Below are 24942 nucleotides of genomic sequence, written 5' to 3'. Positions count from 1 at the left end.
GCACATCTCTGTCAAGTAAAGGAGATTCAACTGAGGCAGCACAAGGGAACTCTCATCTGGGGACAACAACTGCAGGGAGAACACATATTTTCAGATGAACATGGGAGGGCAGAAGGCTGCCTAATACTGAAGCACCCCCAAACAACAAACCAAATGCAACAACTAGTGCAAGCATTCCTGGGGGAAGTTCTGCAGAAGATGGATTTGCATACGGTGATGTCATCCAAGCAGTGGGTCAAAGTTGGCTTCAACCCTCATCTGCATATGAAAAGAGAAAAGGGGCGTGCAGGGCATGGCGGCCTTTTGCGGTGCTTGGATGACCCCTAGTTCGCATTAAACACCCCCACCCTCCTTTGGTGTGGGGCTCATGTTGGCCATGCCCCATCCCCTGAAGCATTCAAGCTGATTTCTTGCAGCAGCTGGGCACTGTAACAGCTCCAGAGCTGCTCTGTAAGGCAAGTAAAAGGGTGTGGGCCCTGAAGCACTACCTGTAGTTTGCATTGTGCATTGGAAGGCACAAAGTAAGCAGATGGGAGGAGAAGTCAGGATAGTGCACAAGGGTATAGAAGGGAGCGGCTGAAGAAAAGAGAAGTGGAAACAGACAGAAAACTAGGCTGGAGAGAGACCTGAGACAAAGAGATCTGAATTATACGTGAGCCGACCAGGGGAAACACAAATTATGCAGTCAAGATTCCCACATTTGGGGAAATCGCAGGAGCATCACACCCAGAGTACAATGGGTGAGCCTTGCCCTGGGAGAAGCACCTTCATGATCATAGTATCTCACCTGGCAGGTAAGTAGGAGTTGGGCTAGAGCTGGGGAGGGTCGCTGCTCGGGTACCCCCCTGTAAAGTGAAGGAGATCCAACTGAGGCAGCACAAGGGAACTCTCGAAAGAAGAACAAGGCTAAAGGAAAATCTGAGACAAAGAAATCTGACTTTTACCAGAGCTGACCAGAGGAAAGCACAAACACAGTCTCCCACTACCACAAATAATGCAGTCAAGTTTCCGACATTTGGGGAAATCACAGGGGTCAGCATACCCAAAATGCAATGAATGAACCTCACCCTGGGAGAAAAATCTTCATGACCATGGTATCTCCTATGCAAAATAAGTATGATTTGGAATAGGGCTGGGGAGGGCCGCTGCTCATGCACATCTCTGTCAAGTAAAGGAGATTCAACTGAGGCAGCACAAGGGAACTCTCATCTTGGGACAACAACTGCAGGGAGAACATATATTTTCAGATGAACATGGGAGGGCAGAAGGCTGCCTAATACTGAAGCACCCCCAAACAACAAACCAAATGCAACAACTAGTGCAAGCATTCCTGGGGGAAGGCCTGCCGCAGATGGATTTGCATATGGTGATGTCATCCAAGCAGTGGGTCAAAGTTGGCTTCAACCCTCGTCTGCATATGAAAAGAGAAAAGGGGCGTGCAGGGCATGGTGGCCTTTTGCGGCGCTTGGCTGACCCCTAGTTTGCATTAAACACCTCCACCCTCCTTTGGTGTGGGGCTCATGTTGGCTATGCCCCAGCCCCTGAAGCATTCAAGCTGATTTCTTGCAGCAGCTGGGCACTGTAACAGCTCCAGAGCTGCTCTGTAAGGCAAGTAAAAGGGTGTGGGCCCTGCAGCACTACCTGTAGTTCGCATTGTGCATTGGAAGGCACAAAGTAAGCAGACGGGAGGAGAAGTCAGGATAGTGCACAAGGGTATAGAAGGGAGCGGCTGAAGAAAAGAGAAGTGGAAACAGACAGCAAACTAGGCTGGAGAGAGACCTGAGACAAAGAGATCTGAATTATACGAGAGCCGACCAGGGGAAACACAAATTATGCAGTCAAGTTTCCCACATTTGGGGAAATCGCAGGGGCAGCACACCCAGAGTGCAATGGGTGAGCCTTGCCCTGGGAGAAGCACCTTCATGATCATAGTATCTCACCTGGCAGGTAAGTAGGAGTTGGGCTAGAGCTGGGGAGGGTCGCTGCTCGGGTTCCCCCCTGTGAAGTGAAGGAGATCCAACTGAGGCAGCACCAGGGAACTCTCGAAAGAAGAACAAGGCTAGAGGAAGATCTGAGACAAAGAAATCTGACTTTTACCAGAGCTGACCAGAGGAAAGCACAAACACAGTCCCCCACTACCACAAATAATGCAGTCGAGTTTCCCACATTTGGGAAAATCACAGGGGTCAGCATACCCAGAATGCAATGAATGAACCTCACCCTGGGAGAACAATCTTCATGACCATGGTATCTCCTATGCAAAATAAGTATGATTTGGGATAGGGCTGGTGAGGGCCGCTGCTCAGGCACATCTCTGTCAAGCAAAGGAGATTCAACTGAGGCAGCACAAGGGAACTCTCATCTGGGGACAACAACTGCAGGGAGACCACATCTTTTCAGATGAACATGGGAGGGCGGAAGGCTGCCTAATACTGAAGCACCATCAAATATCAAACCATATGCAACAACTAGTACAAGCACTCCTGGGGGAAGGTCTGCAGCAGACGGATTTGCATATGGTGATGTTATCCAAGCAGTGGGCCAAAGTTGACTGGAACCCTCATCTGCATATGAAAAGAGAAAAGGAGCATGCAGGGCATGGCGGCCTTTTGCAGTGCTTGGATGACCCCTAGTTCGCATTAAACACCCCCACCCTCCTTTGGTGTGGGGCTCATGTTGGCCATGCCCCATCCCCTGAAGCATTCAAGCTGATTTCTTGCAGCAGCTGGGCACTGTAACAGCTCCAGAGCTGCTCTGTAAGGCAAGTAAAAGGGTGTGGGCCCTGAAGCACTACCTGTAGTTTGCATTGTGCATTGGAAGGCACAAAGTAAGCAGACGGGAGGAGAAGTCAGGATAGTGCACAAGGGTATAGAAGGGAGCGGCTGAAGAAAAGAGAAGTGGAAACAGACAGCAAACTAGGCTGGAGAGAGACCTGAGACAAAGAGATCTGAATTATACGAGAGCCGACCAAGGGAAACACAAATTATGCAGTCAAGTTTCCCACATTTGGGGAAATCGCAGGGGCAGCACACCCAGAGTGCAATGGGTGAGCCTTTCCCTGGGAGAAGCACCTTCATGATCATAGTATCTCACCTGGCAGGTAAGTAGGAGTTGGGCTAGAGCTGGGGAGGGTCGCTGCTCGGGTACCCCCCTGTAAAGTGAAGGAGATCCAACTGAGGCAGCACAAGGGAACTCTCGAAAGAAGAACAAGGCTAGAGGAAAATCTGAGACAAAGAAATCTGACTTTTACCAGAGCTGACCAGAGGAAAACACAAACACAGTCCCCCACTACCACAAATAATGCTGTCGAGTTTCCCACATTTGGGGAAATCACAGGGGTCAGCATACCCAAAATGCAATGAATGAACCTCACCCTGGGAGAACAATCTTCATGACCATGGTATCTCCTATGCAAAATAAGTATGATTTGGAATAGGGCTGGGGAGGGCCGCTGCTCATGCACATCTCTGTCAAGTAAAGGAGATTCAACTGAGGCAGCACAAGGGAACTCTCATCTGGGGACAACAACTGCAGGGAGAACACATATTTTCAGATGAACATGGGAGGGCAGAAGGCTGCCTAATACTGAAGCACCCCCAAACAACAAACCAAATGCAACAACTAGTGCAAGCATTCCTGGGGGAAGGCCTGCAGCAGATGGATTTGCATATGGTGATGTCATCCAAGCAGTGGGTCAAAGTTGGCTTCAACCCTCGTCTGCATATGAAAAGAGAAAAGGGGCGTGCAGGGCATGGCGGCCTTTTGCGGCGCTTGGATGACCCCTAGTTCGCATTAAACACCTCCATTCTCCTTCGGTGTGGGGCTCATGTTGGCTATGCCCCAGCCCCTGAAGCATTCAAGCTGATTTCTTGCAGTAGCTGGGCACTGTAACAGCTCCAGAGCTGCTCTGTAAGGCAAGTAAAAGGGTGTGGGCCCTGCATCACTTCCTGTAGTTTGCATTGTGCATTGGAAGGCACAAAGTAAGCAGACTGGAGGAGAAGTCAGGATAGTGCACAAGGGTATAGAAGGGAGCGGCTGAAGAAAAGAGAAGTGGAAACAGACAGCAAACTAGGCTGGAGATAGACCTGAGACAAAGAGATCTGAATTATACGAGAGCCGACCAGGGGAAACACAAATTATGCAGTCAAGTTTCCCACTTTTGGGGAAATCGCAGGGGCAGCACACCCAGAGTGCAATGGGTGAGCCTTGCCCTGGGAGAAACACCTTCATGATCATAGTATCTCACCTGGCAGGTAAGTAGGAGTTGGGCTAGAGCTGGGGAGGGTCGCTGCTCGGGTTCCCCCCTGTGAAGTGAAGGAGATCCAACTGAGGCAGCACCAGGGAACTCTCGAAAGAAGAACAAGGCTAGAGGAAGATCTGAGACAAAGAAATCTGACTTTTACCAGAGCTGACCAGAGGAAAGCACAAACACAGTCCCCCACTACCACAAATAATGCAGTCGAGTTTCCCACATTTGGGAAAATCACAGGGGTCAGCATACCCAGAATGCAATGAATGAACCTCACCCTGGGAGAACAATCTTCATGACCATGGTATCTCCTATGCAAAATAAGTATGATTTGGGATAGGGCTGGTGAGGGCCACTGCTCAGGCACATCTCTGTCAAGTAAAGGAGATTCAACTGAGGCAGCACAAGGGAACTCTCATCTGGGGACAACAACTGCAGGGAGACCACATCTTTTCAGATGAACATGGGAGGGCGGAAGGCTGCCTAATACTGAAGCACCATCAAATATCAAACCATATGCAACAACTAGTACAAGCACTCTTGGGGGAAGGTCTGCAGCAGACGGATTTGCATATGGTGATGCCATCCAAGCAGTGGGTCAAAGTTGGCTTCAACCCTCATCTGCATATGAAAAGAGAAAAGGGGCATGCAGGGCATGGCGGCCTTTTGCGGCGCTTGGCTGACCCCTAGTTCGCATTACACACCTCCACCCTCCTTCGGTGTGGGGCTCATGTTGGCCATGCCCCATCCCCTGAAGCATTCAAGCTGATTTCTTGCAGCAGCTGGGCACTGTAACAGCTCCAGAGCTGTTCTGTAAGGCAAGTAAAAGAGTGTGGGCCCTGCAGCACCACCTGTTGTTCGCATTGTGCGTTGGAAGGCACAAATTAAGCAGACGGGAGAAGTCAGGATAGTGCGCAAGGGCATAGAAGGGAGCGGCTCAAGAAAAGAGAAGTGGAAACAGACAGCAAACTAGGCTGGAGAGAGACCTGAGACAAAGAGATCTGAATTATACGAGAGCCGACCAAGGGAAACACAAATTATGCAGTCAAGTTTCCCACATTTGGGGAAATCGCAGGGGCAGCACAACCAGAGTGCAATGGGTGAGCCTTGCCCTGGGAGAAGCACCTTCATGATCATAGTATCTCACCTGGCAGGTAAGTAGGAGTTGGGATAGAGCTGGGGAGGGTCGCTGCTCGGGTACCCCCCTGTCAAGTGAAAGAGATCCAACTGAGGCAGCACAAGGGAACTCTCGAAAGAAGAACAAGGCTAGAGGAAGATCTGAGATAAAGAAATCTGATTTTTACCAGAGCTGACCAGAGGAAAGCACAAACACAGTCCCCCACTACCACAAATAATGCAGTCGAGTTTCCCACATTTGGGGAAATCACAGGGGTCAGCATACCCAGAATGCAATGAATGAACCTCACACTGGGAGAACAATCTTCATGACCATGGTATCGCCTATGCAAAATAAGTATGATTTGGGATAGGGCTGGGGAGGGCCGCTGCTCAGGCACATCTCTGTCAAGTAAAGGAGATTCAACTGAGGCAGCACAAGGGAACTCTCATCTGGGGACAACAACTGCAGGGAGAACACATATTTTCAGATGAACATGGGAGGGCAGAAGGCTGCCTAATACTGAAGCACCCCCAAACAACAAACCAAATGCAACAACTAGTGCAAGCATTCCTGGGGGAAGGCCTGCAGCAGATGGATTTGCATATGGTGATGTCATCCAAACAGTGGGTCAAAGTTGGCTTCAACCCTCGTCTGCATATGAAAAGAGACAAGGGGCGTGCAGGGCATGGCGGCCTTTTGCGGCGCTTGGATGACCCCTAGTTCGCATTACACACCTCCACCCTCCTTCGGTGTGGGGCTCATGTTGGCTATGCCCCAGCCCCTGAAGCATTCAAGCTGATTTCTTGCAGCAGCTGGGCACTGTAACTGCTCCAGAGACGCTCTGTAAGGCAAGTAAAAGGGTGTGGGCCCTGCAGCACTACCTGTAGTTTGCATTGTGCGTTGGAAGGCACGAAGTAAGCAGACGGGAGAAGTCAGGATAGTGCGCAAGGGCATAGAAGGGAGCGGCTCAAGAAAAGAGAAGTGGAAACAGACAGCAAACTAGGCTGGAGAGAGACCTGAGACAAAGAGATCTGAATTATACGAGAGCCGACCAGGGGAAACACAAATTATGCAGTCAAGTTTCCCACATTTGGGGAAATCGCAGAAGCAGCACACCCAGAGTGCAATGGGTTGCCTTGGGAGAAGCACCTTCATGATCATAGTATCTCACCTGGCAGGTAAGTAGGAGTTGGGCTAGAGCTGGGGAGGGTCGCTGCTCGAGCATCCCCCTGTCAAGTAAAGGAGATTCAACTGAGTCAGCACAAAGGAACTCTCATCTGGGGACAACAACTGCAGGGAGAACACATATTTTCAGATAAAAATCTTGGTCATGCTCTGGTTTCTCTTCAGAACGAACAAATCTTTCGCCTTTTACTAAAGATTTCCGTGGAGAGGAGCAAAACCGAGTTTTATCTCAATTTTTGCATGCCCCATCTTTTTGGGGTTTCTTTTATCGGTTTAAAGATAGAATGAGTGTGCTTTAATGTAAGCTCATTTGCATAGAAATGACAGTAAATGTTTGTTTCTTTTCAAACAGAACTTTCTTGACCATGCTACTTGATTGAAAGATCTGGGAGCACATGGAATACAGTACAAACCATGCTTATAGCAAGGAGAAGACAGGTGAGAAATCTGCTTTCTTTCAAATTGGGCGCTCACTTTGATCTGAATGAGGACTGCTGGCACGGCACTCAGGCGACAGGTGGAATCTTGGTCATGCTCTGGTTTCTCTTCAGAACGAACAAATCTTTCGCCTTTTACTAAAGATTTCTGTGGAGAGGAGCAAAACTGAGCTTTATCTCAATTTTTGCATGCCCCATATTATTGGGGTTTCTTTTATCAGATTAAAGACAGAACGAGTGTGCTTTCTTGTTAGCTTTAATGTAAGTTTATTTGCATAACAATGACAATAAATGTCTGTTTCTTTTCAAGCAGAACTTTCTTGACCATACTAATTGCTTGAAAGATCTGGGAGCACATGGAAAAGAGTACAAACCATGCTTATAGCAAGGGGAAGTCTGGTGAGAAATCTGCTTTCTTTCTTTCAAATTGGGTGCTCATTTTGAGCTGAATGAGGACTGCTGGCATGGCACTCAGGCGACAGGTGGAATCTTAGTCATGCTCTGGTTTCTCTTCAGAACGAACAAATCTTTCGCCTTTTATTAAAGATTTCCGTGGAGAGGAGCAAAACTGAGTTTTATCTCAATTTTTGCATGCCCCGTCTTATTGGGGTTTCTTTTATCAGTTTAAAGATAGAACGAGTGTGCTTTAATGTAAGCTCATTTGCATAGAAATGACAGTAAATGTTTGTTTCTTTTCAAACAGAACTTTCTTGACTATACTAATTGCTTGAAAGATCTGGGAGCACATGGAAAAGAGTACAAACCATGTTTATAGCAAGGGGAAGCCTGGTGAGAAATCTGCTTTCTTTCTTTCAAATTGGGTGCTCACTTTGAGCTGAATGAGGACTGCTGGCATGGCACTCAGGCGACAGGTAGAATCTTGGTCATGCTCTGGTTTCTCTTCAGAACGAACAAATCTTTCGCCTTTTACTAAAGATTTCCGTGGAGAGGAGCAAAACTGAGTTTTATCTCAATTTTTGCATGCCCCATCTTATTGGGGTTTTATTTTATCGGTTTAAAGATAGAACGAGTGTGCTTTAATGTAAGCTCATTTGCATAGAAATGACAGTAAATGTTTGTTTCTTTTCAAACAGAACTTTCTTGACCACACTAATTGTTTGAAAGATCTGGGAGCACATGGAAAAGAGTACAAACCATGTTTATAGCAAGGGGAAGCCTGGTGAGAAATCTGCTTTCTTTCATTCAAATTGGGTGCTCACTTTGAGCTGAATGAGAACTGCTGGCATGGCACTCAGGCGACAGGTGGAATCTTGGTCATGCTCTGGTTTCTCTTCAGAACTAACAAATATTTCGCCTTTTATTAAAGATTTCCGTGGAGAGGAGCAAAACTGAGTTTTATCTCAATTTTTGCATGCCCCATATTATTGGGGTTTCTTTTATCAGTTTAAAGACAGAACGAGTGTGCTTTCTTGTTAGCTTTAATGTAAGTTTATTTGCATAACAATGACAGTAAATGTTTGTTTCTTTTCAAACAGAACTTTCATGACCATGCTACTTGCTTGAAAGATCTGGGAGCACATGGAAAACAGTACAAACCATGCAGTATCACAAGAGCCTTTATTTGATCTTTCATGAAGATAGAGCAGAATTGAGGACACGTCAACAATTTCTGCCAAAGGTGGTTCATCTTTCCACATGGTGTCTTTGGCCACTGACACCTTCGTTGAGTCAAAGTCTCTGGCTGTGGTCAGAACTTTGAAAATTTATGTCACCAGAACGGTTCAGATTAGGAAAACAGAGGCTCTGTTTGTCCTGTATGCTCCCAACAGGATTGGGTGTCCTGCTTCCATGCAGACCATTATGCGCTGGATCTGTGGTAAGATTCAGCATGCTCATTCCATGGCAGGATTGCCGTTACTGAATTAGGTGAAGACCCATTCTACTAGAAAGGTGGGTTCATCCTGGGCAGCTGGTCGGGGAGTCTCGGCATTGCAACTTTGCAGAGCAGCTATTTAGTAAACACTTTTGCTAAGTTTTACAAGTTTGATACCTTGGCTGATGATAACCTCAAGTTGGGTCATTCGGTGCTGCAGAGTCGTACGCACTCTCCCACCCGTTCAAGAGCTTTGGTATAACCCCATGGTTCTTAATGTGACCCCAGCATCCTCTAGGTCGTATGAGAAAATAGGATTTTAATACCTACCGGTAAATCCTTTTCTCTTAGTACGTAGAGGATGCTGGGCACCCGTCCCAGTCCATACTGTGTCTGCAGTTATTACTTGTGGTTATACACATGTTGTGTTACGGTTCTGGTCAGCTTTTTGCTGCAATTGTTCATGCCGTTGGCTTGTGTTCTGTTGAATGCCACGTTCTGCGGCATGCTTAAGGTGTGAGCTGGTAAGATGCTCACCTTAGTTTAACAATAAATCCTTTCCTCGAAATGTCCGTCTCCCTGGGCACAGTTCCTATAACTGGATTCTGGAGGAGGGGCAAAGAGGGAGGAGCCAGTTCACACCCTTTGAAAGTCTTAAAGTGCCCATGTCTCTTGCGGATCCCGTCTATACCCCATGGTTCTTAATGTGACCCCAGCATCCTCTATGGACTAAGAAAAAAGGATGCCCTTGTGTACTATCCTGACTTCTCCTCCCGTCTGCTTACTTTGTGCCTTCCAACGCACAATGCGAACTACAGGTGGTGCTGCAGGGCCCACACCCTTTTACTTGCCTTACAGAGCAGCTCTGGAGCTGTTACAGTGCCCAGCTGTTGCAAGAAATCAGCATGAATGCTTCAGGGGATGGGGCATGGCCAACATGAGCCCCACACCAAAGGAGGGTGGGGGTGTTTAATGCGAACTAGGGGTCATCCAAGCACTGCAAAAGGCCGCCATGCCCTGCATGCCCCTTTTCTCTTTTTATATGCAGATGAGGGTTCCAGCCAACTTTGGCCCACTGCTTGGATGACATCACCGTATGCAAATCCGTCTGCTGCAGACCTTCCCCCAGGAATGCTTGTACTAGTTGTTGGATATGGTTTGATATTTGATGGTGCTTAAGTATTAGGCAGCCTTCCGCCCTCCCATGTTCATCTGAAAAGATGTGGTCTCCCTGCAGTTGTTGTCCCCAGACGAGAGTTCCCTTGTGCTTCCTCAGTTGAATCTCCTTAACTTGACGGGGGAGGGGCTGCCCGAGCTGCCACCCTCCCCAGCCCTATCCCAACTCATACTTATTTTACATATTAGATCTCTTGATCATGAAGATTGTTCTCACAGGGTGAGGTTCATCCATTATATTTTAAAATAGGAAGGTACAAATTACATATTTGAATTGCATCTATGTGCTGGATTCAAATGCCCCCCCCCCCTTCCTTTCTCAATTGTGCCCGTCAGCAGCTATTCTTAGGTTGCTGCCAATGGGTGTGACACATTAATTTCTTCTGTGGGGTACACTGGACTCCACAAGGATTCACATTGGGGTGTAGAGTAGGATGTTGATCTGAGGCACCAACCGGCTCAAAGCTTTTGACTGTTCCCAAGATGCTCAGCGCATCCTCCTCTATAACCCCGCTTCCATGAACAGGGAGCTCAGTTTGTAGTTGGTGCCTTCAGTAGCAGGCCACTTAACAGGGGCCTGCCTCAGGCAGCCTATTCTTAGCTATTAATTTTGACAAGAAAAGAAGAACTTGTTTTATGATAATCTACAAGGGCTGCAGCAGGCTAGGTCTAATAGACATCTTTACTGCAGCTTCATCACTCCCAGCGGCGCTGTATACTCCCGTGCCCTGGTTGCTGGGTCACTGCAGCGGAGGCTCCGGTTTCTTCCTAAGGTCAGTCACACACACACACCGCCCTTCCGGATCACGAGGCCGCTGATAAAGGGGAGCGTGGCCGTAGGGGGTGGGCCGTGTGCGCACTGGGGTGGACACTGATTACTGGGCAGCCGCTCCACTAGCCACCAGGTACAGTTAAGGAGCACAGGTCTGGGGGTTTTTCTCCTATATTAACCCAATTTTGTACTGCCCGCAGCGCATTGTGATAGGTAATAGGGCCTGATTCAGGTTGGATTGCAATCACAATAAGCGATCCAACTGCAAAAATTGCTAAGAGCATATGCATGTGCCTGCATGCGATCGCCTCTGCCTGTCAATCGGGGCAGGGGGGGAGAGTGGGGTCAGCAACACTCCATTTCCAAGTCAGGGATGGAGCAGTGCGGGGGCAAGGCTTCAAAATGGGGTCTGCAATGGAGGAGACACAGGGGGCGTGGTCACAGCGGCTGTATGACATCACATTCAGCCGCTGTGATCACAAAAATGGTGGCGGCTTCCTGCGCGCACATACAGTCTGCACCAGCAGGAGGCTACACCATTGTTTATGATCACGCTGAACTGCAGTGCGACTGCAATTACAGCATGGTCAAGAAGGGAGGTGTCATACTGGGTGGCCATGCCCTGTCACTGTGCAGGAGCCAGCACCGCTTACACACTAGTCCCCGGGTGCAGCCCCCAACCCCCGGGACACCCGGAGCAACAAAATGTAGATTCAGGCCACCAGGCCACGCCCCTACCTATGAAATCATGCCTCCTTTTTACCATTGCGCTGCTTATTTGCACGCACTGCATTACAATCTCCCTCGCCACCTCTCTGGGTGTCACCAGTGATAGTGACACCTCTGCCATGCTTGTAGCAGCTGGTCCAAAGATCTATGCCTCAAGCCCTGAGTGTTTGCCCTTGTGACTTGTTGATCATGATAGCGAAGCAGATGCTTACAGAAAACTGCAGGGGCTTAGATTGAAAATAAAAAAAATTGATGGGTATAAGGTAGAGAGGAGCGGGTTCGGTTCTCCGAGAACCGAATTCCCCACGAACTCCACGTTGTTTACACTGGTCTGAGGCAGGCTCGGTTGTTCCCGCCTGACTCGGAAAACCTGAACAAGGGAAAATGTCATCATCCCGCTGTCGGATTCTCGCGAGATTCGGATATTATATATAGAGCTGCGCGTTGCCGCCATTTTTACTCGTGCATTGAAGAGAGAGCGGAGAGGACGTGGCTATGTTCTCTCAGTGGAAATCTCAATATCAGTGCTCAGTATCAGTGGTTACTTATTGCTGCTCAGTAATACTAGTAGTGTGTCTCTCCTGCTCAGTGTCAGTTCTCAGTAGTATCCTCATCAGTGCTCAGTATCACTGCTCATTGTCTTGTGCTGCATTGTGGTGCTCAGCATACTACAGTACATTACTAATAGTCCAGTGCTGCATCTTGCTGCTCAGTGTCAGTTCTAGTATCCTCATCAGTGCTCACTATCACTGCTCATTGCATTGTGGTGTTCTGTATACTACAGTAATATAGTAACATAGTTTTTGAGGTTGAATAGAGGCAAATTGCCCATCGTGTTCAACCTGTTTTAAGTTGTGATGATTCTACATACTTGCTGAATAATGTTTTATGACTAGTTAGCTACTATAACTCATGTTACCCCCGGATTAACCTTGTTGATATTTTAAGTATTATAACCTTGGATAGCTTTTTCATTCAGAAATGTATCCATTCCTTTTTTAAATCCAATTACAGAGTCCGCCATTACCACCTTCCCTGGCAGGGAATTCCACATCCTGATTGCCCTAACAGTTAAGAACCCTTTCCTCCATTGCGTTCTGAACTTTCCTCCAGTCGCAGCGAGTGACCACGTGTTCTTTTAATAAATAATTCCTCTGATAACTCTTTGTTATGTATCTTTACATATTTGAAGATATTAATAATATCTCCTCTTAGGCACCTCTTTTCTAGTGTATACATATTCAGCCTAGTAAGTCTTTCCTTATAGTCCAGTACTTTTAGGCCTTTAATCAATTTAGTCTTCAGGATCTCTCGGACTTCCATGAGCAGCAGAGTAGTGCAATGGAAGGATGCTAGGCCCATAACCCAGAGGTCGATTGATCGAAACTATCCTCTGCTATGTGCATTTTTTTTTTATAATTAAAGTAATCAAAAACTGGGATTGATATTTTGGCTCTTTTATTTTTACTTAAAGTACAATAACTTTTATCATTTTAATTTGTTTTAATAGTATATTGACAGCATTGTTTTCTTTAAAAAATGCACTTAATTTTCTTTACCCTATTACTGAAATGGTAATTGACAAAAACAAACTACATTGTCACCAGAAGAGCAATGCAAAATGTACAAGTGATATATTAAAATCATCTTCCATCTTGAATTTCAATGATGCATTGGGACAACAATTTTGTGAGAAACATCTTCACCCATAAAGAAAGATTTTCTTAATTCCTTACCTGTGTGCTGATTAGATATTACCTTGTTTTCACATTAAACAGACTTCCACATGAGAAAGCAGCAAGGATGCAGTAACGTTTATGTTTCCTGGTGTCAACCTGTATTATTTCAGTAGACATTGAAATGAGGATGCATCTTGCTGCCTTTCCAATGTAGCAAGTTTAATTCAGTAATAGGTGAAAAAACATTCCTACAAAGGTGTTAATCAGAGACTTGGCTTTGTGGACACTTTTCAGAGAGCAAATTTGTTAGCATAAAAATAAAGTCAGAAAATGAAGAGCTGTTTAATCACTCAATTGGACTTTTCTGCCAGCATAATTTTTTTTTCTCTGCAACCCACTGCTAAATTGTGCTTCCTAGCTGTTTTTTATAAAATCACTTAATCAAATCTAACTCTGATTACATCAGAGAAGGCCAGGTACCCTACATCATAAGAGGGGGTTTGAAATTTTGACTTGTCTACTTAAAGATCACCAAAATCTGATCACAAGGTCAATTACATCCCTGGGTGGGATTGAACCACCAACCTTTTGGTTAATAGCCAAACATGCTAACCGATTGCACCACAGAGACACCTCGTAAAAGTTTATTCTGACAAAGGCTAATAAGCATCAATCTAGAACGTTTCCTAGAAAAACTTTAAAAAGTCAATAATCTGGAGAGTTTTTGTAAGAAACACATTGCTACTTTCCCATGATGAGTGAGTGCTTCAGGATCTCTTGCACTTACATAAGCAGCAGAGTACTGCAACGGAAGCATGCTGGGCCCATAACCCAGAGGTAGGCAGATTGAAACTATCTTCTGCTATATGCATTGTTTTTTGTTAATTAAAGTAATCCAAAACTGGGATTGATATTTTGGCTCTTTTATTTTTACTTAAAGTACAATAACTTTTACCATTTTAATTTGTTTTAATAGTATATTGACAGTATTGTTTTCTTTCAAAAATCCACTTAATTTTCTTTACCCTATTATTAAAATGGTAATTGACAAAAACAAACTACATTGTCACCAGAAGAGCAGTACAAAATGTACAAGTGATATATTAAAATCATCTTTCCACTTGAATTTCAATGATGCTTTGGTGCAACAATTTTTTGAGAAACATCTTCACCCATAAAGAAAGATTTTCTTAATTCCTTACCTGTGTGCTGATTAGATATCACCTTGTTTTCACATTAAACAGACTTCCCCATGAGGAAGCAGCAAGGATGCAGTGACGTTTATGTTTCCTGGTGTCAACCTGTATTATTTCAGTAGACATTGAAATGAGGATGCATCTTGCTGCCTTTCCAATGAAGCAAGTTTAATTCAGTAATAGGTGAAAAACCATTCCTACAAAGGTGTTAATCAGAGACTTGGCTTTGTGGACACTTTTCAGAGAGCAAATTTGTTAGCATAAACATAAAATCAGAAAATGAAGAGCTGTTTAATCACTCAATTGGACTTTTCTGCCAGCATAATTTTTTTTCTCTGCAACCCACTGCTAAATTGTGCTTCCTAGCTGTTTTTTATAAAATCACTTAATCAAATCTAACTCTGATTACATCAGAGAAGGCCAGGTACCCTACACCATAAGAGGGAGTTTGACATTTTGACTTGTCTACTTAAAGATTACCAAAATCTAATCACAAGGTCAATTACATCCATGGGTGGGATTGAACCACCAACCTTTTGGTTAATAGCCAAACATGCTAACCGATTGCACCACAGAGACACCTCGTAAAAGTATATACTGACAAAGGCTAATAAGCATTCATCTAGAACGTTTCCCAGAAAAACTTTAAAAAGTCAATAATCTGGAGAGTTTTTGTAAGAAACACATTGGTACTTTCCCATGATGAGTGAGTGCTTCAGGATCTCTTGCACTTACATGAGCAGCAAAGTACTGCAACGGAAGCATGCTGGGCCCATAACCCAGAGATAGGCAGATTGAAACTATCCTCTGCTATATGCATTGTTTTTTGTTAATTAAAGTAATCCAAAACTGGGATTGATATTTTGGCTCTTTTATTTTTACTTAAAGTACAATAACTTTTACCATTTTAATTTGTTTTAATAGTATATTGACAGTATTGTTTTCTTTCAAAAATCCACTTAATTTTCTTTACCCTATTATTAAAATGGTAATTGACAAAAACAAACTACATTGTCACCAGAAGAGCAGTACAAAATGTACAAGTGATATATTAAAATCATCTTTCCAGCTTGAAATTCAATGATGCTTTGGTACAACAATTTTGTGAGAAACATCTTCACCCATAAAGAAAGATTTTCTTAATTCCTTACCTGTGTGCTGATTAGATATCACCTTGTTTTCACATTAAACAGACTTCCCCATGAGGAAGCAGCAAGGATGCAGTGACGTTTATGTTTCCTGGTGTCAACCTGTATTATTTCAGTAGACATTGAAATGAGGATGCATCTTGCTGCCTTTCCAATGAAGCAAGTTTAATTCAGTAATAGGTGAAAAACCATTCCTACAAAGGTGTTAATCAGAGACTTGGCTTTGTGGACACTTTTCATAGAGCAAATTTGTTAGCATAAACATAAAATCAGAAAATGAAGAGCTGTTTCGTCACTCAATTGGACTTTTCTGCCAGCATAATTTTTTTTCTCTGCAACCCACTGCTAAATTGTGCTTCCTAGCTGTTTTTTTATAAAATCACTTAATCAAATCTAACTCTGATTACATCAGAGAAGGCCAGGTACCCTACACCATAAGAGGGGGTTTGAAATTTTGACTTGTCTACTTAAAGATCACCAAAATCTGATTACAAGGTCAAATACATCCCTGGGTGGGATTGAACCACCAACCTTTTGGTTAAAAGCCAAACATGCTAACCGATTGCGCCACATAGACACCTTGCAAAAGTAGATACTGACAAAGGCTAATAAGCATTCATCTAGAACGTTTCCTAGAAAAACTTTAAAAAGTCAATAATCTGGAGAATTTTTGTAAGAAACACATTGGTACTTTCCCATGATGAGTGAGTGCTTCAGGATCTCTTTCACTTACATGGGCTATTAACCAAAAGGTTGGTGGTTCAATCCCACCCAGGGATGTAATTGACCTTGTGATCAGATTTTGGTGATCTTTAAGTAGACAAGTCAAAATTTCAAACCCCCTCTTATGGTGTAGGGTACCTGGCCTTCTCTGACATAATCAGAGTTAGATTTAATTAAGTGATTTTATAAAAAACAGCTAGGAAGCACAATTTAGCAGTGGGTTGCAGAGAAAAAAATAACATTTTAAACCTACCGGTAAAATTTTTTTCTCGTAGTCCGTAGAGGATGATGGGGACTCCGTAAGGACCATGGGGGATAGACGGGCTCCGCAGCAGACATGGGCACTTTAAGAAAGACTTTAGATCTGGGTGTGCACTGGCTCCTCCCTCTATGCCCCTCCTCCATACCTCAGTTAGAGAAACTGTGCCCAGAGGAGACGGACAGTACGAGGAAAGGATTTTTGTTAATCCAAGGTCAAGATTCATACCAGCCACACCAATCACACCGTATAACTTGTGATATACTACCCAGTTAACAGTATGAAAACAACATAGCATCAGTCCAAGACCGATGAAAACTAACATATAACCCTTATGTAAGCAATAACTATATACAAGTCTTGCAGAAGTAGTCCGCACTTGGGACGGGCACCCAGCATCCTCTACGGACTACGAGAAAAAGATTTACCGGTAGGTTTAAAATCTTATTTTCTCTTACGTCCTAGAGGATGCTGGGGACTCCGTAAGGACCATGGGGATTATACCAAAGCTCCCAAACGGGCTCCTGCGGATGACTCTGCAGCACCGATTGAGCAAACAGGAGGTCCTCCTCAGCCAGGGTATCAAACTTATAGAACTTTGCAAAGGTGTTTGAACCCGACCAAGTAGCAGCTCGGCACAGCTGTAGTGCCGAGACCCCTCGGGCAGCTGCCCAAGAAGAGCCCACCTTCCTAGTGGAATGGGCCTTGACTGAATTAGGCAACGGCAATCCCGCCATAGAATGCGCCTGCTGAATCGTGTTACAGATCCAGAGAGCAATAGTCTGCTTTGAAGCAGGGGTGCCAATCTTGTTGGCTGCATACAGGACAAACAGTGCTTCTGTTTTTCTGGCTCTAGCCGTTCTGGCCACGTAAATTTTCAAAGCCCTGACCACATCAAGGGACTCGGAATCCTCCAAGTCACGCGTAGCCACAGGCATCACGATAGGTTGGTTCATATGAAAGGATGAGTCCACTTTTAGCAGGAATTGAGGACGGGTCTGCAATTCCGCTCTATCCATATGGAAAACCAGATAGGGGATTTTATGTGATAAAGCTGCTAATTCCGACACTCGCCTAGCGGAAGCCAAGGCTAATAACATGACCACCTTCCAAGTGAGATATTTAAACTCCACCATTTTAAGTGGTTCAAACCATAACCTTAACACCACGTTAAGGTCCCAAGGGACCACCGGAGGTACAAAAGGAGGCTGAATATGCAGTACTCCCTTCACAAAAGTTTGTACTTACTTCAGGAAGAGAGGCCAATTCCTTTTGAAAGAAAATGGATAAGGCCAAAATCTGAACCTTAATAGAGCCTAATTTTAGGCCCAAATTCACTCCAGTTTGTAGGAAGTGAAGGAAGTGGCCCAGGTGGAATTCTTCCGTATGAGCATTCCTGGCCTCACACCAAGAAACATATTTTCGCCATATACAGTGATAATGTTTAGATGTCACGTCCTTCCTAGCCTTTATTAGCGTAGGAATGACCTAATCTGGAATACCCTTTTCCGCTAGGATCCGGCGTTCAACCGCCATGCCGTCAAACGCAGCCGCGGTAAGTCTTGGAACAGACAGGGCCCCTGTTGCAACAGGTCCTGTCTTAGAGGAAGTGGCCACGGATCTTCTGTGAGCATTTCCTGCAGATCTGGATACCAGGTCCTTCGCGGCCAATCTGAAACAATGAGAATTGTTCTTACTCCTCTTTTTCTTACTATTATCAACACCTTGGGTATGAGAGGTAGAGGAGGAAATACATAGACCGACCGGAACACCCACGGTGTCACTAGGGCGTCTACAGCTACTGCCTGAGGGTCTCTTGACCTGGTGCAATACCTCTGTAGCTTTTTGTTGAGGCGGGACGCCATCATGTCTATCTGGAACAGTCCCCACCGACTTGCAATCTGTGCGAAGACTTCCTGATGGAGTCCCCACTCTCCTGGATGTAGGTTGTGTCTGCTGAGGAAGTCTGCTTCCCAGTTGTCCACTCCCGGAATGAACACTGCTGACAGTGCGCTTACATGATTCTCCGTCCAGCGAAGAATTCTGGTGGCTTCCGCCATCGCCACTCTGCTCCTTGTGCCGCCTTGGCGGTTTACATGAACTACTGCGGTGACGTTGTCTGACTGGATCAGAACTGGTTGGTCGCGAAGTAAGGTCTCCGCTTGACATAGGGCGTTGTATATGGCCCTTAGCTCCAGGATGTTGATGTGAAGACAAGTCTCCTGACTTGACCAAAGACCTTGGAAATTTCTTCCCTGTGTGGCTGCTCCCCAACCTCGGAGGCTCGCGTTCGTGGTCACCAGGATCCAGTCCTGAATGCCGAACCTGCGGCCCTCTAGAAGGTGAGCACTCTGCAGCCACCACAGGAGAGATACCCTGGCCCTGGGGGACAGGGTGATCAACTGATGAATCTGTAGATGTGACCCGGACCACTTGTCCAGTAGGTCCCATTGCAAGATCCTCGCATAGAACCTGCCGAAGGGAATGGCCTCGTATGATGCCACCATCATTCCCAGGACTCGAGTGCAGTGATGCACTGACACCTGTTTTGGTTTCAATAGGTTCCTGACCAGAGTCATGAGTTCCTGGGCCTTTTCTATCGGAAGATAAACCCTTTTCTGGTCCGTATCCAGAATAATGCCCAAGCAAAGTCAGACGAGTCGTAGGAACCAACTGCGACTTCGGGATATTGAGAATCCAGCCGTGTTGCTGTAACACCTTCAGTGAAAGTTATACGCTGTTCAGCAACTGCTCTCTTGATCTCGCTTTTATGAGGAGATCGTTCAAGTACGGGATAATTGTGACACCTTGCTTTCGCAGGAGCACCATAATTTCCGTCATTACCTTGGTGAAAATTCTTGGAGAAAATTCTGGAGAGACCAAACGGCAACGTCTGAAATTGGTAATGACAATACTGTACCGCAAATCTTAGGTACGCCTGATGAGGTGGATAAATGAGTACATGAAGGTATGCATCCTTTATGTCCAGAGATATCATAAAATCCCCCCCTTCTAGGCTGGCGATGACCGCTCTTAGCGATTCCATCTTGAACTTGAACCTTTTCAAGTATAGGTTCAGGGATTTTAAATTTAATATGGGTCTGACCAAACCGTCCGGTTTTGGGACTACAAACAGGGTCGAATAATTTCCCTTTCCTTGTTGAAGCAGGGGAACCTTGACCACCACCTGTTGAAGATACAATTTGTGAATTGCATTTAACACTATCTCCCTTTCCTGGGGAGAAGATGGTAGGGCCGATTTGAAAAACCGGCGAGGAGGCACCTCTTCGAATTTCAGCTTGTAACCCTGAGAAACAATTTCTATTGCCTAGGGATCCACCTGCGAATGAACCCAGATGTGGCTGAAAACTCGAAGATGTGCCCCCAACTGGGCGGACTCCTTTAGCGGAGCCCCAGCGTCATGCAGTGGATTTTGTAGAGGCCGGGGAGGACTTCTGTTCCTGGGAACTAGCTGTGTTGTGCAGCTTCTTCCCTCTGCCCTTACCTCTGGCAAGAAACGACGCACCTCGTACTTTCTTGTTTCTCTGTGATCAAAAGGACTGCATTTGATAATGTGGTGCTTTCTTAGGCTGTGAGGGAATATAAGGCAAAAAATTTGATTTACCAGCTGTAGCTGTGGAGACTAGGTCCGAGAGACCTTCCCCAAACAATTCCTCACCCCTGTAAGGTAAAACCTCCATATGCCTTTTTGAGTCGGCATCACCTGTCCATTGCCGGGTCCATAGGACTCATCTAGCAGAAATCGACATAGCGTTTATTCTAGAACCCAGTAGACTAATGTCACTTTGAGCATCTCTCATATATAGGACAGCATCTTTTATATGCCCTATGGTCAATAACATAGCATCCTTATCTAGGGTCTCAATCTCTGCTGATAAGGTATCTGTCCATGCTGCCACCGCGCTACAACCCCGGCCGACGCAATTGCCGGTCTGAGTAAGGTACCAGAATGTGTGTAAATGGACTTTAGGGTAACCTCCTGCTTGCGGTCAGCAGGGTCCCTGATGGTAGCCGTATCCTGGGATGGCAGCGCTACCTTTTTGGATAAGCGTGTCAATGCTTTATCCACCCTAGGGGAGGATTCCCACCGTATCCTGTCCATTGGCGGGAAAGGATACGCCATAAGAATCCTTTTGGGAATCTGCAGCTTTTTGTCTGGAGATTCCCAAGCTTTTTCACATAATTCGTTCAACTCATGTGAGGGGGGAAAGGTTATCTCAGGTTTCTTTCCCTTATACATGTGTACCCTCGTGTCAGGGACAGGGGACTCTGTGATGTGCAAAACATCTTTTAGTGCAATAATCATATATCGAATACATTTAGCCAATTTTGGCTGTAACTTTGCATCATAGTAGTCGACACTGGAGTCAGAATCCGTGTCGGTATCTGTGTCAACTATTTGGGATAGTGGGCGCTTTTGAGACCCGAAGGTCCCTGCGACATAGGGACAGGCATGGGTTGACTCCCTGACTGTTCCCTAGCTTCAGCTTTGTCTAATCTCTTGTGTAATAAGTTTACATTAGCACTTAAAACATTCCACATATCCATCCAGTCAGGTGTCGGCGTTGTCGATGGAGACACCACATTAATTTGCTCCTGCTCCTCTCTAGGAGAGCCTTCTACCTCAGACATGTCGACACACGTGTACCGACACACCATACACTCAGGGAATCCTCTTATCTGAGGACAGTTCCCCAACAAGGCCCTTTGGAGAGACAGAGAGAGAGAGTATGCCAGCACACACCCCAGCGCTATATGACCCAGGAAAAAAACACAATAATTTTATGTTTACCCAGTAGCGCTGTATTTCCATATATATATGCGCCTAATTATGTGCCCCCCTCTTCTTTAAGACCCTCTTTCTACCGTGGTATAAGCAGGGGAGAGTCCGTGGAGCTTCCCCTCAGCGGTGCCGTGGAGAAAATGGCGCTGGTGAGTGCTGAGGGAGAAGCCCCACCCCCTCAGCGACGGGCTTCTGTCCCGCTCAAATATAGTAAAAAAATGGCGGGGGCTCTTATATATATATATACAGTGCCTAGCTGCATATATATTTAATTTGCCAAAGAGAGGTCTATATTGCTGCCCAGGGCGTCCCCCCTGCGCCCTTCACCCTTACACTGACTGCCGTGTGAGAGGTGTATGGGAGCAATGGAGCACAGCTTTACTGCTGTGCGTTACCTCAGTGAAGATCATGAAGTCTTCCGCCGCCTCTGAAGTCTTCTTTTCTTCTCATACTCACCCGGCTTCTATCTTCCGGCTCTGCGAGGGGGACGGCGGCGCGGCGCTGGGACGGACGGCGAGGGTGAGACCTGCGTACCGATCCCTCTGGAGCTAATGCTGTACAGTAGCCTAAGAAGCAGAGCCTATCAACTCACAGAAGTAGGTGTGCATCTCTCCCCTCCGCCCCTCGATGCAGAGAGTCTGTTGCCAGCAGGCTCCCTGAAAATAAAAAAATCTAACAAATATACTTTCTGTCAGGAAACTCAGGAGAGCTCCCTGAAAAGCACCCAGTCTCCTCTGGGCACAGTAGTAAACTGAGGTCTGGAGGAGGGGCATAGAGGGAGGAGCCAGTGCACACCCAGATCTAAAGTCTTTCTTAAAGTGCCCATGTCTCCTGCGGAGCCCGTCTATCCCCCATGGTCCTTACGGAGTCCCCAGCATCCTCTAGGACGTAAGAGAAAAATTATGCTGGCAGAAAAATCCAATTGAGTGATTAAACAGCTCCAGAGCTGCTCTGTAAGGCAAGTAAAAGGGTGTGGGCCCTGCAGCACTACCTGTAGTTTGCATTGTGCATTGGAAGCCTAGTTTGCTGTCTGTTTCCACTTCTTTTTTCTTGAGCCCCTCCCGTCTATACCCTTGTGCACTATCCTGACTTCTCCTCCCGTCTGCTTACTTTGTGCCTTCCAAAGCACAATGCAAACTACAGGTAGTGCTGCAGGGCCCACACCCTTTTACTTGCCTTACAGAGCAGCTCTTGAGCTGTTACAGTGCCCAGCTGCTGCAAGAAATCAGCGTGAATGCTTCAGGGGCTGGGGCATGGCCAACATGAGCCCCACACCGAAGGAGGGTGGGGGTGTTTAATGCGAACTAGGGGTCTCGCACAATGCGAACTACAGGTAGTGCTGCAGGGCCCACACCCTTTTACTTGCCATACAGAGCAGCTCTGGAGCTGTTACAGTGCCCAGCTGCTGCAAGAAATGTGAACTAGGGGTCATCCAAGTGCCGCAAAAGGCAGCCATGCCCTGCACGCCCCTTTTCTCTTTTCATATGCAGACGAGGGTTGAAGCCAACTTTGACCCACTGCTTGGATGACATCGCCATATGCAAATCCATCTGCTGCAGGCCTTCCCCCAGGAATGCTTGCACTAGTTGTTGCATTTGGTTTGTTGTTTGGGGGTGCTTCAGTATTAGGCAGCCTTCTGCCCTCCCATGTTCATCTGAAAATATGTGTTCTCCCTGCAGTTGTTGTCCCCAGATGAGAGTTCCCTTGTGCTGCCTCAGTTGAATCTCCTTTACTTGACAGAGATGTGCCTGAGCAGAGGCCCTCCCCAGCCCTATCCCAAATCATACTTATTTTGCATAGGAGATACCATGGTCATGAAGACTGTTCTCCCAGGGAGCGGTTCATTCATTGCATTCTGGGTATGCTGACCCCTGTGATTTCCCCAAATGTGGGAAACTCGACTGCATTATTTAATGCGAACTAGGGGTCATCCAAGCACCGCAAAAGGCCGCCATGCCCTGCATACCCCTTTTCTCTTTTCATAAGCAGACGAGGTTTGAAGCCAACTTTGACCCACTGCTTGGATGACATCACTTGCTGCCTTTCCAATGAAGCAAGTTTAATTTAATAATAGGTGAAAAACCATCCCTACAAAGGTGTTAATCAGATACTTGGCTTTGTGGACACTTTTCAGAGCACAAATTTGTTAGCATAAAATAAAGCCAGAAAATGAAGAGCTGTTTAATCACTCAATTGGATTTTTCTGCCAGCATATTTCTTTTTCTCTGCAACCCACTGCTAAATTGTGCTTCCTAGCTGTTTTTATAAATTCACTGAATCAAATCTAACTCTGATTACATCAGAGAAGGCCAGGTACCCTACACCATAACAGGGGGTTTGAAATTTTGACTTGTCTACTTAAAGATCACCAAAATCTGATAACAAGGTCAATTAAGTCCCTGGGTGGGATTGAACCACCAACCTTTTGGTTAATAGCCTTACTGATTGCGCCACAGCAACACTTTGCAAAAGTCCATACTGACAAAGGCTAATAAGCATTCATCTAGAACGATTCCTAGAAACATTTTAAAAAGTCAATAATGTGGAGAGTTTTTGTAAGATGTTTCTTCCATCAACCAATGAAGAAACACATTGGTACTTTCCCATGATGAGTGAGTGCTTCAGGATCTTTTGCACTTACATGTGCAGCAGAGTACTGTAATGGAAGTGCTGGGTCCATAATCCATAACCCAGAGGTAGGCAGATTGAAACTATCCTCTGCTATATGCATTTTTCTTTGTTAATTAAAGTAATCCAAAACTGGGATTGATATTTTTGCTCTTTTATTTTTACTTAAAGTACAATAACTTTTACCATTTTAATTTGTTTTAATAGTATATTGACAGTATTGTTTTCTTTCAAAAATCCAATTAATTTTCTTTACCCGATTATTAAAATGGTAATTGACAAAAACAAACTACATTGTCACCAGAAGAGCAATACAAAATGTACAAGTGATATATTAAAATCATCTTTCCAGCTTGAATTTCAATGATGCATTGGGGCAACGATTTTGTGAGAAACATCTTCACCCTTAAATAAAGATTTTCTTAATTCCTTACCTGTGTGCTAATTAGATATCACCTTGTTTTCACATTAAACAGACTTCCACATGAGAAAACAGCAAAGATGCAGTGGCGTTAATGTTTCCTGGTGTCAACCTGTATTATTTCCGTAGATATTGAAATGAGGATGCATCTTGCTGCCTTTCCAATGAAGCAAGTTTAATTTAGTAATAGGTGAAAAACCATCCCTACAAAGATGTTAATCAGATACTTGGCTTTGTGGACACTTTTCAGATAACAAATTTGTTATCATAAAAATAAAGCCAGAAAATGAAGAGCTGTTTAATCACTCAATTGGATTTTTCTGCCAGCATTTTTCTTTTTCTCTGCAACCCACTGCTAAATTGTGCTTCCTAGCTGTTTTTTTTTATAAAATCACTTAATCAAATCTAACTCTGATTACATCAGAGAAGGCCAGGTACCCTACACCATAAGAGGGGGTTTGCAATTTTGACTTGTCTACTTAAATATCACCAAAATCTGATCACAAGGTCAATTACGTCCCTGGGTGGGATTGAACCACCAACCTTTTGATAAATAGCTGAACACACTAACCGATTGCGCCA

The 24942-nt window shown here is 45.4% G+C and overlaps 16 non-coding genes and 2 pseudogenes across 16 annotated transcripts; 6 read left to right on the top strand and 12 right to left on the bottom strand.

The window, feature by feature from the left end:
* Window positions 1-650: 650 nt before the first annotated feature.
* Window positions 651-802, bottom strand: LOC135005251 (U1 spliceosomal RNA; annotated as a pseudogene).
* A 152-nt stretch (window positions 803-954) lies between these two features.
* On the bottom strand, window positions 955-1118 carry LOC135005233 (U1 spliceosomal RNA). The gene has a single exon (XR_010205865.1). It is a non-coding gene; the product is annotated as a U1 spliceosomal RNA (small nuclear RNA).
* Window positions 1119-1792: 674 nt separating this feature from the next.
* On the bottom strand, window positions 1793-1955 carry LOC135005236 (U1 spliceosomal RNA). The gene has a single exon (XR_010205868.1). It is a non-coding gene; the product is annotated as a U1 spliceosomal RNA (small nuclear RNA).
* A 152-nt stretch (window positions 1956-2107) lies between these two features.
* On the bottom strand, window positions 2108-2271 carry LOC135005238 (U1 spliceosomal RNA). The gene has a single exon (XR_010205870.1). It is a non-coding gene; the product is annotated as a U1 spliceosomal RNA (small nuclear RNA).
* Window positions 2272-2945: 674 nt separating this feature from the next.
* On the bottom strand, window positions 2946-3108 carry LOC135005241 (U1 spliceosomal RNA). Its single transcript, XR_010205873.1, has one exon. It is a non-coding gene; the product is annotated as a U1 spliceosomal RNA (small nuclear RNA).
* Window positions 3109-3260: 152 nt separating this feature from the next.
* LOC135005228 (U1 spliceosomal RNA) lies at window positions 3261-3424 on the bottom strand. The gene has a single exon (XR_010205860.1). It is a non-coding gene; the product is annotated as a U1 spliceosomal RNA (small nuclear RNA).
* Window positions 3425-4098: 674 nt separating this feature from the next.
* On the bottom strand, window positions 4099-4261 carry LOC135005235 (U1 spliceosomal RNA). The gene has a single exon (XR_010205867.1). It is a non-coding gene; the product is annotated as a U1 spliceosomal RNA (small nuclear RNA).
* Window positions 4262-4413: 152 nt separating this feature from the next.
* LOC135005227 (U1 spliceosomal RNA) lies at window positions 4414-4577 on the bottom strand. Its single transcript, XR_010205859.1, has one exon. It is a non-coding gene; the product is annotated as a U1 spliceosomal RNA (small nuclear RNA).
* Window positions 4578-5248: 671 nt separating this feature from the next.
* LOC135005246 (U1 spliceosomal RNA) lies at window positions 5249-5411 on the bottom strand. The gene has a single exon (XR_010205878.1). It is a non-coding gene; the product is annotated as a U1 spliceosomal RNA (small nuclear RNA).
* Window positions 5412-5563: 152 nt separating this feature from the next.
* Window positions 5564-5727, bottom strand: LOC135005229 (U1 spliceosomal RNA). The gene has a single exon (XR_010205861.1). It is a non-coding gene; the product is annotated as a U1 spliceosomal RNA (small nuclear RNA).
* Window positions 5728-6398: 671 nt separating this feature from the next.
* Window positions 6399-6555, bottom strand: LOC135005254 (U1 spliceosomal RNA). The gene has a single exon (XR_010205881.1). It is a non-coding gene; the product is annotated as a U1 spliceosomal RNA (small nuclear RNA).
* A 144-nt stretch (window positions 6556-6699) lies between these two features.
* On the top strand, window positions 6700-6815 carry LOC135005257 (U5 spliceosomal RNA). Its single transcript, XR_010205884.1, has one exon. It is a non-coding gene; the product is annotated as a U5 spliceosomal RNA (small nuclear RNA).
* Window positions 6816-7085: 270 nt separating this feature from the next.
* Window positions 7086-7201, top strand: LOC135005259 (U5 spliceosomal RNA). The gene has a single exon (XR_010205886.1). It is a non-coding gene; the product is annotated as a U5 spliceosomal RNA (small nuclear RNA).
* Window positions 7202-7487: 286 nt separating this feature from the next.
* Window positions 7488-7603, top strand: LOC135005264 (U5 spliceosomal RNA). Its single transcript, XR_010205891.1, has one exon. It is a non-coding gene; the product is annotated as a U5 spliceosomal RNA (small nuclear RNA).
* A 274-nt stretch (window positions 7604-7877) lies between these two features.
* LOC135005256 (U5 spliceosomal RNA) lies at window positions 7878-7993 on the top strand. Its single transcript, XR_010205883.1, has one exon. It is a non-coding gene; the product is annotated as a U5 spliceosomal RNA (small nuclear RNA).
* Window positions 7994-8268: 275 nt separating this feature from the next.
* LOC135005265 (U5 spliceosomal RNA) lies at window positions 8269-8384 on the top strand. Its single transcript, XR_010205892.1, has one exon. It is a non-coding gene; the product is annotated as a U5 spliceosomal RNA (small nuclear RNA).
* A 5354-nt stretch (window positions 8385-13738) lies between these two features.
* Window positions 13739-13812, bottom strand: TRNAN-AUU (transfer RNA asparagine (anticodon AUU)). Its single transcript has one exon. It is a non-coding gene; the product is annotated as a tRNA-Asn (tRNA).
* A 9282-nt stretch (window positions 13813-23094) lies between these two features.
* LOC135005253 (U1 spliceosomal RNA) lies at window positions 23095-23273 on the top strand (annotated as a pseudogene).
* Window positions 23274-24942: the final 1669 nt, after the last annotated feature.

The sequence above is a fragment of the Pseudophryne corroboree genome, unplaced genomic scaffold (genome assembly GCF_028390025.1).
Source record: "Pseudophryne corroboree isolate aPseCor3 unplaced genomic scaffold, aPseCor3.hap2 scaffold_1996, whole genome shotgun sequence".
NCBI classification, from domain to species: Eukaryota; Metazoa; Chordata; class Amphibia; order Anura; family Myobatrachidae; genus Pseudophryne; species Pseudophryne corroboree.
This window is presented reverse-complemented; position numbering and strand designations above follow the sequence as displayed.